Below are 14868 nucleotides of genomic sequence, written 5' to 3' on the forward strand. Positions count from 1 at the left end.
CACCCTAGTATTTCTTTAAGCAATGTTACTACTCAAATGTATCCAAGTCATTGTGAACGGTTATATCATTTAGCATGCAAATCGCAAACAGAGGTGGCTAAGAAGGAAGCCCTGAGCTAGCTCAACAAATCTAAATTGAACAGAAAATCTATTGCCTCAGGATAAAACAACAAAAGATGTATCATACAGTGCTGGGTTTTTTTTTACAAGTTGGATTATTTTTTCCATATTTTGTTTAACACTTTTGTTCAATTTGACAGAAAAATTCTTTATGATTTTCTTCTAGGACAAAAAGTAAATGTCAATGAAATCAAGAGAGGGGCCACCTTGTTTCTGTGGTGGATTACAGAGATGTCCTGTTTTGCATTGCACTAACCATGATTTCTAGGTCTCTTTAATTTCTAATACTTCCATGAAAGCCAAGGAAGGCTTCAGATGAATGGATAAATGTATAATGGAAGAAGAAGATAATTAAAAACCACTTGTCCACCTCATAACACTAAGGCAAACTTGGAACAACACTTAAAAATGTGCTTTTTAAACCTTAAGTACCTTAACAATGAAGCCATCTAGAAGATGTCTTTCCTGCAAGGAAGACAGGCTAAAATTGCATTGATTAGACCTAAGCTTATTTCCCCCCTCTTTCTTTTCAGAAAAAGACAAGATAACTGCATTGTTTCCTGACTATTCTGTCCTCCCTCCCTCTTGCTTTCTCTCTCTCTATTTTTATGGTGAGCATCCCACTGTATGCCCTGTCACTGGGTTGAGGATTTGGGTTGGAGTTTATTTTGTACAGGTAATATAGATGCCATGAAGGAGTAAGAGTGAATATTCAGCTTCAAGACAGCACTAAACCATGGGTTTTAAACAGGGGCAAAAAATTCCAGGACTTCAGAAGAGGTCCACATACAGACCTGTAGGTATCAGGATTTCTGTCTCCTTTGTCTAGACTTGATGCTTTGTTGTGAAATTTAGAGGCTCCCAAGACTGCCGCTACAGGACCTCTGCTGGAAATTTCACAGTTTTTTTTATAAAAAAAAAAAACCCTCAAGATGTGGGTAAGTGGAGAATCACTGCAGCAAATTACTGCAAAAGTTTTGTTCTTTGACCTGGCCAGAGAAATGTTTCCACATGGCACACAAACAATGTCACCTTCTTTCTAGGAACTGATTAATCAGGAACAAACATCTAAAACCCATGAATCCCGTGATTTCTGATTGCAGGGACATACAGACATGCAAAGATTTACATATTCAGCTCAAAACCGTGATATTCTCATACCTGAAAATCTTGGTTGTTTTTTTATTTTTTGCCTTTTGTCATTATTACTTCTGCATCTCCAGGTAATAGTGTCTGGCCCTCCTGTTTGCTGCTGAAGCTCCCGGGATAAAGGTACTGTCTGGACAGGCCCTCAGTTATGCAAGTTCATGTTAGCTCAGTTTCTGAGATGGTTTATGACTTCTAGAAATTACAGCTTGTTCAATCTTTGAAGGACTCTGCTTGCTTACCTTTTATTGCAGAAACAGGTCCAATCTGTTAAAATCCCAAGTGAGGAAGCAACAACAAATATGCAAAAATTCCTGGAAGTTGTAAAAAACAAACAAACAAATGTGTGTGACAGATTAGCAATGGGAGTTACTCTGTGTCTAACAAGAATACTGTGCCTTTGTTATTCTCTATAAGTATAAAATCCGTCCACTCAGCAAAGTGGAAAATACAATTAGAGTTCTCTCTAAGGTCTTTATTAACTATTTCCTGTTGTCTAAATGGTAGCTGAAGAGAAACAGATGTTTTCCCGGTGGCAAAATCTTTGTTCTACAGAACACAGTTCTCAAAGAAGCTTGAGTTTTCAGCTGCTCTATTACCAGCTGTATGGCAAACTTCTCTCAGCTTCTTCAAAGAAATGACTGTTTTTCCAGCAGAAAATTAGAACCAGGTCATCTGCAAGCAGGGCCTGGGAATGTCTGTGGACTTCAGATCCCAGAATCCCCCAGCCAAGAATATGTGGGGTGGGGTATATCGCTAAGAAGCAACTTTTCAAGTCTTGTGCATGAGTTTGCCATTTAGACTATGGCCTCATCTGTGTCACTGTTGTGTGCCTTTAAGACACTTCTGATGAATAGCAGCCCTAATGTGTACTTATCATGGGGTTTCCTTGGCAAGATGTGCTCACAAAAGGGTTGCCATTCTTGTCATCTGAGGCTGAGAAGGTGTGACTTGATCAGGCATACTGAGGGGGCTTCTATAGCCAAAGAGGGCTGATAACTGAAAACTGAAATTGAATCCTTATGGCTCAGAGTCCTAGACACATCCTGGCTCACATGTACACATCTACCAATTGATTATATGTGGCTTCAAAATGACAGCTTTCATATTGAAAGTTTATTGTATCCAACCAAAATATAAAGAATATATGACATGTTTACTCCATGTTTTGGGGTTCTAGGGATGCTTACAGGAATGCCCTCTGAGCAGACTCCTTTCTCCATTCTTACTTGCACTTCTGTCAGCCTCAGAAGGTATTCAGTGATGAAAACCACTGCTTCTAGTTATTTGGAGAAAACAAGCTTGCTCTATCCTCAATATGGCATCCTTTCAAATATTTAAATATGGCTATTATGTCTCCTCTTAACCTTCTCTTCTCCAAGTGAAACGTTCCAAGCTCTCTAAGCTGCTCCTCATAGAGCTTGCCTCTAGTTGGGTTCTGGCCCATGCAGCATAGTTACGTTTATGGAATTCCCCTTAATTGGTTAGGAACTGAAAGAAACTGCTGCAAAACAACCTAAAGAAGTAGAATCACATGTAAGGGAACTTGGATAAGTGTTTTGACACCAAGAGAATTCTGACAAATGTTTCTTCTAAGATGAAGACAGACAAAAAAAAAGTGTCATCTTAAAACAATTTTTTTCTGTGCAGTGTTGCCTCTCTACATGTCAAAAAGGGGTGGCTCAACCCATTACGCAAAGTAAGCATTTGCAGTATAGTTGATTTTGCCTAGGGGCGCTCTTGAGGCACTCTTGGGGGAAAATAGGCCTTGACATATGCGAGTTGTAGTTACTGGGATGTATAGTTCACCTACAATCAAAGAGCATTCTGAACTCCACCAATAATGGAACTGAACCAAATATGGCACACAGAACTCCCACGACGAACAGAAAATATATATCAGTGATTGGTTGAGGGGGAGGGGCACCAAAATACTGTTTGCTTACCGTTGAAAATTACCTAGGGCTGCCTTTGAGCATTGTTGCTTTATTATTATTATTATTATTATTATTATTATTATTATTAAAGGGAGAAAGGAAGACTGTCTTGTAAATTCATTAAGACCCATATCCCTGAGGGTATGCAGTGGATTGTAGCCCATCTGTTACACCAAATCTCCCACTCCAGAGATATAAAACAGACTTTGTGACATCCGGGTTAATTCTTATAGATTTGTATCCAAGCATCCCCATTAATGTGAACAGCAACCAGCTATGCAAGCTAATAGTCTTCCTCTGGTTTTTTAAAAAGTCATTTCAAATCAATGCCAAATAACCAGAATGCTTGCAAATGTAGATATCTTATAGGGGCTCTTGAAAGCAGAGACATTTTGATAATGTACCCAGTAATGCTCACTCCAAAATGTGGAAAATTAGCATGTGCTTCATCTGCAATGCTAAATGAGACTCTGTGTGCACTAGTTTCACCTGGTGAAGAGTATTTTCACCTATTTTTTATGAAGCTTTCTTAAGTAACACATGGGCACCATTCTGCTGCTTGGGAGGGATTTCAAACTTATGTGCATTTGTTTGCATCCCCTTTCCTCCTTCTTGTGTCAGCCTTCCTGAAGAAACTGGCAAAAACATACTTAATCAAGAAGAAAATCAAGAGTGGATTTGCTGACCCAATGATGAAGAAGCCACTGCCCATCACTGGCTGTAAGGACCTAGCTAGGTAACTGAGAAAATTGATAATATCTTCCCTGATGTTCAGGTGGACTTATGTAAGTCAAGATGTGGCAGCTACTGTGAACCTGCACTTTTCTTCAAGCCTTTGTTTTTCATCCAGTTTTATTTGAAATAAATGAAAAAAGCTTATATCTTTCTCTTTTCCCTTCATCAGTCTTTCAACTCCTTTCCACTCTTTCCTCATCCTCTTTCTCTTCCTGCCCCCACTCTTGTCCAAGCAACCATTTTAACTGAGACAGTCGAGGTGTCACAGATATTATCAGCACACCTTTATTTTCATCTGAGAAATGTTGGATATCACATAGAGTTGTGTGCAGAATTCATTTCTCCCATTTCCTTCATTTCTTTTGTCTCTTTTATTATGTCGGGAGTACGGAACAGGAATGCCCCTTCTGGTATGAATATTTGGTTGACATGAAAGCAGGCAGGAGTGGGTCCCAGCTCCTGGCCTGATTTTCGGCATCACAAAGTAAGAAGCGCTCGATTGAAGGCACTGGCAGCGCGAGTGCTCTGAAACACCGCACACACACTTTCTCTCCTTGGAAAGAGGGAGCAAGTGTGGCATGCAAGCCCAGAAAGTGTCTGCACCTGCCAGTGCATGCAGCCGAGTACCTCTTGCTTTGTGATGCCAAAAAACAGGCCAGGAGCCCGGGACCCTAGAATAAGAGGTGCTTGGCTGTAAGCACTGGCAGGTTATAGAGAATATACAAACCAGCAGGTTAAGAGAAAGGTCATTGTCTCAGAATCTAATAGAAAGCTGAAACAGGCAGAAACCTCCAGTGCCTATTTGTGGAAACAGTAGTGTGGCATCAAGTGTGGTTGGGAAACTAGGTGAACTGTAGTCAGGAAGGAAGATCAGCATTTGCCAATCAGTAGTAGTCCTTGCCTTGCTTTGTAAACATTAATTAAGTTTGAATGGGATGCATCATTAACCCAAAGGATGCCCCTATTGGGAAATATAAAGATTTGATGACTTTAGATCAAGTGGTGCTTGCTTTAAACTAAAGCAAGGATACTGAAATGGGTGGAAAATCACCCTTCCTCTGCTCTCATCTCACATCACTGTAATGTCTGGAATGTAAGACAAATGGCAGGGAGAGTTCATCACTCTACCTTCTCTTCATTTACCCACGCCTCTCAACCCAGGGTGAGTGCAAGCATAAGGAAACATCAAAGACCTGAATGCAATTCTTTTGACTGAATAAGGAATTATTGTTAGAAATAGTATACCTGTGCCTGAGATCCTGTGGCTGGTGACATATGTCTGGCATGTAGCTATGTTTCTGTAGCTAAGTATCCCAGTGCTACTGGTGTCTTGTGCTCTATTACATCATTTCACCATCGTTTGATCCAATGAGGAACAGCTATTTTACATTCACAAGCCCTAACATTGGACTCTCACCCACCCAGCTCAATAGCCTGCACTGACTGATAAGTCATTCCTGGATGTCTGTCTACATTAAATCCAGAGCCCTCTGATCCTCATCACAGACTAAACCAAATTAATTCCATGTGGCCCCATGCCAAGGAAAGTTGGGGGATGGCAGAGTTTGGTCAAAACTGAAGCAGGCCTGGGCATTGCAGTCGCACAGTGCTGACATCAGGATTGTGACCAGAGAGATGGAGCAAACGGGGTTGTATATAATTCTATCCAATCTTTTTAAGATTGTTCAAAGAGATGCATACCATTATTCATAGAAGTAGACAGGAAAATGCATCAAAAACATCAAACTAAATTGTGCTGCAGATCAGCAAGGAGCTAAAGATAAGCAGACATTCTTTCCCCCTGCCTATGCAAAGGCTTTGCTAAACAACAAATGAATTCAAGTAAACATCTGAAATGTAAAGCAGAACAATCCCTTAGGGGATGGAGGCAGGAAATTTGTTCCAAATTATGGCCAAGATCCTATATAATATTCTGAATGTGTGGAGCCCTGGCAATATACCAATGCTGGATTTCAAGAGGAAGAAAGCTCATCTTGGGTGCATTTACACTGTGTAAATACAGTGTGACACCACTTTAACTGTCATAGCTCAATTCTATGGAATTCTGGTATTTGTAGGTTGTGGAGATGCCAACATTATTTGCCAGAGACTAGAGACCATATAAAACTAGAACTCCCATCATTCCATAACATTAAGCCATGGCAGTTAAAATTGTATCAATCTGTAATAATTCTACAGTGTGGATGCACCATCTGTAAAGGACAGGAACAAGCATGAATGGTCTCATTCCTTCCTTCTCCCTCTCCTTCTCTCAGTGACATGATGGCTTCAAACTGCAAGCCCCTCTCATCCAGATACTGTTGCTATGGAAAATTCACTCACCTGCATTTTCAGAAAGTTGACCTTGGCTGTGGAAGGATGCAAGGAAGAGGAGGAAGAGGAAATATCTGAGCAAAGCTATTCAGCAGTTGTGGGAAGCAGAATGGAGTTTCATCTTCCAACTGCCTTGATTTGGAAGGGATAATCCCAATCTATCTTCTGTCGCTCCACTTTTTCAGCTGCTTTCAAAATATCCCAGTTTTCCTCTTGTGCTCCAAGTTTTCCCCCTTATCATAAGGTTACTTTAGTTTCTGAAAACCGAATTCAAAGTGCAAAAGGAATTTGCACTCTGTTCACCTGCAAGGTTATAAAAAGAGCGGTGGGGTGATATCCTTTGCAGTAGGCTCAAGCGCTGCATTCTCTCCTAGTTTTCATGTGCTTCAATATTAATAACATTTGTCATCTCGTTTCTGATGTTATTTATTTCTTATCTATGAAATACTGAAGAATATAGGTTTCAATATGGGTCCCCTGGTGGCACAGCTGATTAAACTACTGAGCTGCTAAACTTGCTGACCATTTGAATCCAGGGAGAGGGGTGAGCTCCCACTGTTAGGCCCAGCTTCTGCCAATCTAGCAGTTCAAAAACAGGCAAATGTGAGTAGATTAATAAGCATCGCTTCTGTGGGAAAGTAATGGTGCTCCATGAAGTCATGCTGGTCACATGACCTTGGAGGTGTCTGTGGATAATGCTGGCTTTTCAGCTTAGAAATGGAGATGAGCAAATGGAGATGAGCAACTCTCCAGAGTTGGACACAAGTAGACTTAATGTCAGAGGAAACCTTTACCTTTACCTTAGGTTTCAATAAGCCTAAATGCTAGCAGAAAAGGGGTTCCCATGCATTACTATTGTCTCTATTTGATCCTCATTACTATTGTCCTTATTTGATCCTCAGCAATGAAAACCAGCTCTGGTAAAACCTTATTTCAAACAGATAAATCTCTCCAAGGAGAAAATACCATTGTGTCATTAAGATTCACAGAACTGGACAGGCTCACCTCTGCCATATTCAGTAGCAGCCAAGTAATACAAAACATTTTCTGCTCTTGATTCTCCTCCTCCACCAACCAGCCTTTTCTTCACAGCCCTCCCACTAAGAACAATTTTAGCATTCTCACTATGGCACAGTGCAGCCTGATGAATCAGAATAAGTTTGATGTTTCCCCACTCTTTTTATTGTCTTTTTTGTTAAATATATAATGCATATTTTATAGGATCCATTTACTTTAAGGAGAAAGTATTTCCTTGATCGCTGTTATACATAAAAGCCATTACATGAGTAACTGTGCTGTATATTAAACAGAGCTGTAGTGTATTCCTAGGTTCGATACTGAACATTGTTGGAAAACCTAATAATCTAATAATAGCAGCTCTGAGCCTCCAAATAATACTTGTCTTTTAAAATTATGTTTTCAAAGGAGGGGGGACAGCCATGGTCTTGTGTTGCTTTCCCTCCCTTATGATCCCTTGATGCAAACTGAAATTTCTTTTCTACACAGCATGAGCCAACCTAATTAAATCTGCATTACATCCCTTGTACTTCATTTTAAGCCCATTATAATCTATAGTCCAGAGGGGCAGGGGAACTTTCACATCTTCCCTGTTTTTTGTTTGTTTGTTTTAGTGAGGATAGAATATTTCTGCATTTAAACTTATTCAAAGTTTTTGTTGTTTATTCATTCAGTCGCTTCCGACTCTTCGTGACCTCATGGACCAGCCCACACCAGAGCTTCCTGTCAGCTGTGCCATCCCCAGCTCCTTCAAGGTTGAGTCAGTCACTTCAAGGATACCAACCATCCATCTTGCCCTTGGTCAGCCTCTCTTCCTTTTTCCTTCCATTTTCCCCAGCATAATTATCTTCTCCAAGCTTTCCTATCTTCTCATTATGTGGCCAAAGTACTTCATCTTTGCCTATAATATCCTTCCCTCCAATGAGCAGTCCGGCTTTATTTCCTGGAGTATGGACTGGTTTGATCTTCTTGTGGTCCAAGGCACTCTCACAATTTTCCTCCAACACCACAGTTCAAAAGCATCTATCTTCCTTCACTTAGCCTTCCTTATGGTCCAGCCATGACTGTCCCATCTTGGGTTGTCCTTTTATGGTTTTGCTTGTCGTATCATCAAGGCACTAAAGCTCCAGTCTGTGACAAGGCAACGATCCTTTGCTGAAGTATTCCAAAGTCTTGGTGTTGAATGTACTAAGCAAAGGAGAGGAACAGAAAGCACAGCCTACAAAATCCACTTCCTCCCCAACTAACCCCTGAAAAGTGCACCACTGAAATTCAGTGGCAAATTGCATCTTCCAAATTTGGTAACTAAGTTGAAAATGCTGTTGAAGGGAGGAGAAAACAACATGTTAGCCAAATAGATATGCTTGTTATATTGGTTGAACATTCTCTGTTTCTATTTTTTATTTTTGTGGTTATCAACCTTTTTGTCATTTCCCACTTATGACAAACTTAAGTTGGCAAACTTTCATTGAGTAGGCAGGGATTTAAACCCTAGTCTCCAGTGCCATGATGCAGTGTTTAGACCTCTATGCCATGGTGATCATTTATTGAAAAGATTTTAAATCAGAACATTTAAAATGACAGAATGTGAGTATATTGCATAAATTGTCAACACAAAGATGTTGCAAACATACTTCTAAGATTCTGCCAGTGTCTATCTGATCAAAAGTTTCTTTCATAAGTATAATTACAATATCAGTAAGTCTTTCCAAAAATTCTGATGATGTAACTTGATTGTCCAAAATCCATCCTTGCTGTTCACACTGTCGATAATTTGAAACCATATGTGATATTTCAGGCTTCTGGTCTGCACATTTCCATTTCTGATTTGCTTATGTGCAACAAAGAGAAGTTGTGAAATTAAGTATGTAACAATGCGCATTATGATCCAGAAAAAAGAAAGAGAAGTTCACCTATTTTATTTTATTTTCTATTGCAATATCATCAATAAGTTTAAGTATAGTGTCCCCAAATACCTTCACCCAGGAGCAATTATTTGTCATTGCCACTCTGATGTCTTGTTTTTTATAGCACCTTGGGAAGTGTTATAGAAACCTTGAAAATAAATATTTTTCACCCCAGCTACATTCTGTGTTTTCCCATATGTGTGAACTTAGGGTTTGTCCATGCCCTTTCCAGATGGGAGGAGATGCACTTGTAACATGTTATGATGTGAACAGCGTGGAAGACAGGGCATGACTGGCCATTCAAGGCTGCTCCACTTCTACCCTCTTTCTAGAAGGCTCAGTAATGGTGAATATTCAAATGCCACCTGGTGAAAAGCATTGTGAAAATGGGCTTTGGCAAATGGGCACCTTGCACTTTTTGATACCAAGGATCTAGGAAGAAGGCAGCCTTTGAGGAACGCCAAGACCTTGACTTCCATAAAACCCCCAAGTCTCATAGGATTGTGAGGAATGAATTCAGACCAGGTAATTGCTGTGAGAAGCTGTTTGGCCAGTAGCATAATATAACATGGTATAGCTTGTTCTTTATGCTACTGAGAAAAAGATTGGGAAGGGATTCCTTTCTTGGCCAAGCTATACTCTAATAAGAGGAGCAATTGAAGAATGAAATAAGAACCAGAATGATGTTGATAATACACACTAATGTAGCATGGGGTGAATATCCTTTGAGGGATATTGCAGGTGTGAAATTGCTCCTTTGGCAATGTTAGTCTTTCCAAGAAAAGGCAGTCTAAAAGAGTTGTAGAATGATTCCCTGGACATATAGTGAATGACTAGGGAAATGTGGGAGCCCTTTGAAGCTCTCCTCTGGTAGGTTGGCAGAAAACGCCAGACGAAATTATTGGGTGGAATGTTTCACTCACATAAGATAGAGTCTAATGTGACCTGATTTGCCCTCTTCTCTGTCTCCTCTCTTTATTTTTAGTAAGAGTGCCCTGAATGAAATCAAACCAAGAGAAGTGAAGGCAAAAATTTAAGGTCAATCTCATATAAGAAGAACATGTAGCTTTGTTCATTACGTTTAGTGTGGATAGATGTTAGCCCCCTTGAGTCCTTATGGGGAGAAAGGTGGGATCAAAACAAAGATGATAATACTAGTAAGTATTAAACAATGGCAAGCCTTTTGTGATCACATGCTGTTCCTCTCCTCCTCTGCCCTCTGAGGCCCAGTTAAGACATCTATGCTTCTATTTTAGATTAACTGCAGCTGGTTGTGATATATGAACTGTGGTCAAATTTTAGCCATGATTTTCTATGCATATTAGGCCTGGGTAACAACGGAAAAATTTGTTTCTAAACTCATTTCATTTTTAGGGGTCCATCGCGTTTCGTTTTTTAAAAGAATTCCGAAATTTTCCTTTTAAAAATTTTGAAATTTACGAAATTTCGTATAATTACGAATCGATTCGTTAATGGCGGACGCGATTGCACAATATCCTAAAAAAAACCTCCAAATGCGACAGGGGGAACTTCTGAAGCTTCCCTCTCCCTCTGTTGTTGACTGTTGGTGTGATAAAACAAACAACAACTATAAAACTTGCACCAGACATGCAAAAATAATTACAAAATAATTTTGAAATAATAACGAAACAATTACAAAACAATTACGAAATAAATTGAAAAAATTGTTTCGAATCTAATTTACTCCTCACACTATTCCTGCATGGCTCAATATTGGATCATAAGCTAATTTAAATACGAATTAATAACGAATTACGAAATTAACGAACGAAACCGCCCAAGCCTAATGCATACCTTGTCATGTCATCCAGACTATCTGGATGACATGACAGTCCTAACTATGGTTAACCACTGTAGCTAATCTTAGGTAGGGTTTTTTGACACAAACCTCTGACCATTAATTATGAAGCTTTTTTCACCTATCTATAATTAAGATTAACCACATTTCAGGGTTCAGATTACATCTTAATCAGAGATAAAACTACAGCTGAAGAAAGGAGAGTCTTTTCAATTCATTCCAGCCATGCATTGAAACCATTGTCATAACTAGGACTAAGAGACAATGGTTGCTTAGCATAAATGCATGTCAGCCTGGGTATGCTGAGAGTTACACTACATGGTGCATGATCATGCTGTTGCATAACCAGTTATATGATATGTAACAATGCCTCATATACAAGTGTTACACAATGGTAGCACTACGGTTTCAGATACACAACCTTTGTGAAATGCACCGTCTTGTGCAACATTATGTATGCCAATGTAAGTCACCAAAACAATCCCAGACTAAAGGGTGATTGGTGCTGAATCAAAAAAGCAGGCTCTCTATTGCTCTCTGTGCATATACATGTGTGACAATGAGGATAAGTGATGATTTTCCATGTCTCACTCCTATTAAACCCCTAAAGTCATGTAAGTAAAAGTGGTGATTCAAACTATCTCACACCCACTGTGATTTGTGAACAGTAGCTGCAGATGTAGAAATCCTCAGGGATTTTGTTTAATCGTTCACTTGATTCTGTCACCTTCCGGTTGGCATGTAGATGCTACTGTGTTATGCATATAGGAACCACATACTTTGCAAATGAAATGCAGATTTTATGAAAGGTAGTAGTTTCCTTCAACAGGTGGACAAGTATACGGATGAAACCAATTTACAGCTCTTTCAGATGCCTTCCTCAGAGGCTCATGAATATGGAATGGGTTTCACTTGGTGAATTCAAGAGATGTAAGCAAATTCTGCAAGACACTTTTTCTCCTGTTTCTCCACCCCCAGCTTAGTCTCCCTACCACAGGCTTTTGGGCAGATTAAGCTGCCGAGATGGAGGAGCAGAGAAATTCTGCCAGTTGGCATCCTGCTTCACTCATTGTTTTCTCTGTTTAATCCATTTGTGGCTCTCGCTGTGTTTGCAAATCTCCTATTGCAATGATTGGCTAACCAGCTTGTGCCACATCTGATCCCAAAGCCATTCACTGCATCCATGGCAGGAACCTTTTTTTACCCTTCAATGTACTAAATATTCTGAATTCCTTTACATACCAGCAGGAAAGAAAAGAGTAGTAGATTTGTTCTGTTCATATACCAATCAAGTCATAGTAACCAAGGTGCGTGAGAGAGAGAGATAAAAATGAATTCTGTGCTCAAAGGGGGAGTGTCAAAACCTCATATGAGAAAAAGGAACAGCTGGAGGCAATAGAGAGAACCAATGGTTGCAAACAAAGTGTTGACTGCCCTCTGCAACCACGGATTCTGCATCCAAAGATTCCAACATTCATGGCTTGAAAATATACCCCTAAAAACATTCACAAAGCAATTTTTGATTTTGTATTTTATATAAAGGACACCATTTTACTTCACAATTGTACTGTATATGGGACCTGTGTGCCAGGATCCTGGAATCAAACCCTAGAGGATATCTATCAATAGGTCACTTTGGATTGGAAAAGTCAGTCCTGATTCTTCTTCTCCCCCTCCCCAAGTAGGAAGGATAAAAATGCATAAAAATGAGGAGTATTTGGAGGAATATATGAAATGGTTGGTTTAAATTATTTCAGAACATACAGAGACTGAAAAGGTACTCAAGATGTCATTTCTTAGTATCCCTCCAAAGTAATTCAGTATTTTAATGTTATCCTCAACACTGCAGCCATTTGTTTATGATGCAAAGAGAATGATATTTCAAGACCACAGCAGACCTTGGCAAACCAGGCTCTGCCAATGAAAATAAGGATCCCTATTGCATTTCCCCATCGCAGGCTCACTTGCTGGGAGAAGAAGGAAGGAAATGCAGCCAAACAACCTCTTTCACTTAATGCAGCTATTGGGTGGACTTGAGGATCAGGCCAGGAAGATTACTTAGTTATACATATATAACCAACTAGTGAGTGCAGAATATCGGAGAATATTTGTTACTTTTGTTTTACTTTATCATTACTTAAAGGACTGAAACCTGTAGGATTGTAAAGAGAATTATTAAAAGCTTGAAAAATTCTACCCACTGTATCCAAAATTCCTTAAAAGGTCCATCAAAAGCAATTAGAAAATGATACTCACCATGTACACACAAGAAAACATACACTATTTTTTAAAAAAACTTCCAAGTGTTGCAAGTAACCACACTATGACTTCTAAGCACTGTGGAGTTTAGCTCAATGTTTCACATTTCAAGAGTACCCACTTTTTGACATGTTGATTATGAGAGATGCCGTTTAAAAATAGTAGCCTTAAGGCAGAATCCATCACTATGTGGCAAGGAAAAAATAGGAGGTGTCAATGAAAATGGTGCCCTTTTCCTATTGTAGTAGGACTGTGGAATCTTAAGCTATATTTGTATCAGCTACATCACCAGAGTCTGGTGTTGGACCTGTTAGCCTATGTGTCAGCTGCTCCCAAATGAAGACACAGGACCACGCTCTGGTATCACTGGAAACATTACTACAGGAAACATAGACATGCAAAAAGCCGAGAGTACCTGGCGCCGGTTCGCACTCCCTTATATACCCTCCCCCAATTCAAAGATGTAATTCCTGCCAAGATACAACCCCACGGAATTCACTCGCCCAAACTGCTAGCCGTTTCCTCTCAGGGCCAACCGTCGCAGGTGCCTTATCAGTGTTCTATGTCAGGGGCCCTGATTTCTGGCGCCAGAATCCAGGCCCAGAAAACTGGGTCCTGACACTATGAGTCCCCCTTCAGCTCTGTGATTCTATGATTATGTGAAAAAAGATGGGTGGCTTGAGAAAGAAGAGGAAGAGTGTGAATTGGTGAAATACTACAGAGTGAGAACGGGTTTGTGCATGCTGCTGATGTTCCTAGAAATAGTGAAAAATGATGGCTGTAATCATGTCAGTATATATATACATATATATATGTTGGGAAACAGGAGGGTACATCTGCTATTGGGTTAAATCTGAAGTTTAAATGAGCTATTCATAGTGCTGAACATCATCCACTAAACAGATTGGTAAGCTACATTTCTCCCCCATGTATGAGCATTCTAGCTGTCGGAGGGGTGTCTTTTTGTTCTTTCCTTTAAGGAATATTACAAAATGGTTCATCTAGGTCAAAACTTGAAATTATGCTGCACATTTCACATCCTCCAAAATCTGTTCATCATTCTGTTGACTGTCTAGTGACGCTTTACAGGCTGTACATTTTCCAGTACATTCTGTGCTTTTCCTACTGTACGGATATGATTTGTTTCAGAGTTTCTGTCTTGGTTATATAACAAAAGATAGCATTAATAGCATTGCCTACAACTCTGTTCAGATTGTATCTTGGACACAGTGAGCGTGTGCAGGCAAAGCTGTTGAAGTTTTCTGTGTGAAGATAAGGGCATTCCTCAGTGCAGAGAAGACAAACACAGAATACACAAAATGCTGATGGATGTCACAATCAAATCCATTCAAGAAAGGGACTGTTGACTAACTCAAAAATGACCCATGTTACAAACAAGATGTTTTGGAACAGGACACTAGATACTATTAGGATAGTGAGCTTAACCTTTGAGTACTCAATAACTGAGGCAGGTTGAGATTTGAAAACAAATCAAGGGGCAGATAAAGATCCATTAGAAGGTAAATCAGTGATTGGGTTATACCACAACATACAAAGAAGGAAGGAAGGAAGGAAGGAAGGAAGGAAGGCACAT

The 14868-nt window shown here is 39.7% G+C and overlaps 1 long non-coding RNA gene across 1 annotated transcript in view; it reads left to right on the forward strand.

Annotated features, from left to right (window-relative positions):
- The first annotated feature begins 1219 nt into the window (after positions 1-1219).
- Positions 1220-14868, forward strand: part of LOC137097398 (uncharacterized) — a 28431-nt gene continuing 14782 nt past the window's right edge. Inside the window, exons 1-2 of the long non-coding RNA XR_010910203.1 lie at positions 1220-1392; positions 3825-3939. This is a non-coding gene — a long non-coding RNA (uncharacterized lncRNA). The remainder of the gene's footprint in view (positions 1393-3824; positions 3940-14868) is intronic.

The sequence above is a fragment of the Anolis sagrei genome, chromosome 6 (genome assembly GCF_037176765.1).
Source record: "Anolis sagrei isolate rAnoSag1 chromosome 6, rAnoSag1.mat, whole genome shotgun sequence".
NCBI classification, from domain to species: Eukaryota; Metazoa; Chordata; class Lepidosauria; order Squamata; family Dactyloidae; genus Anolis; species Anolis sagrei.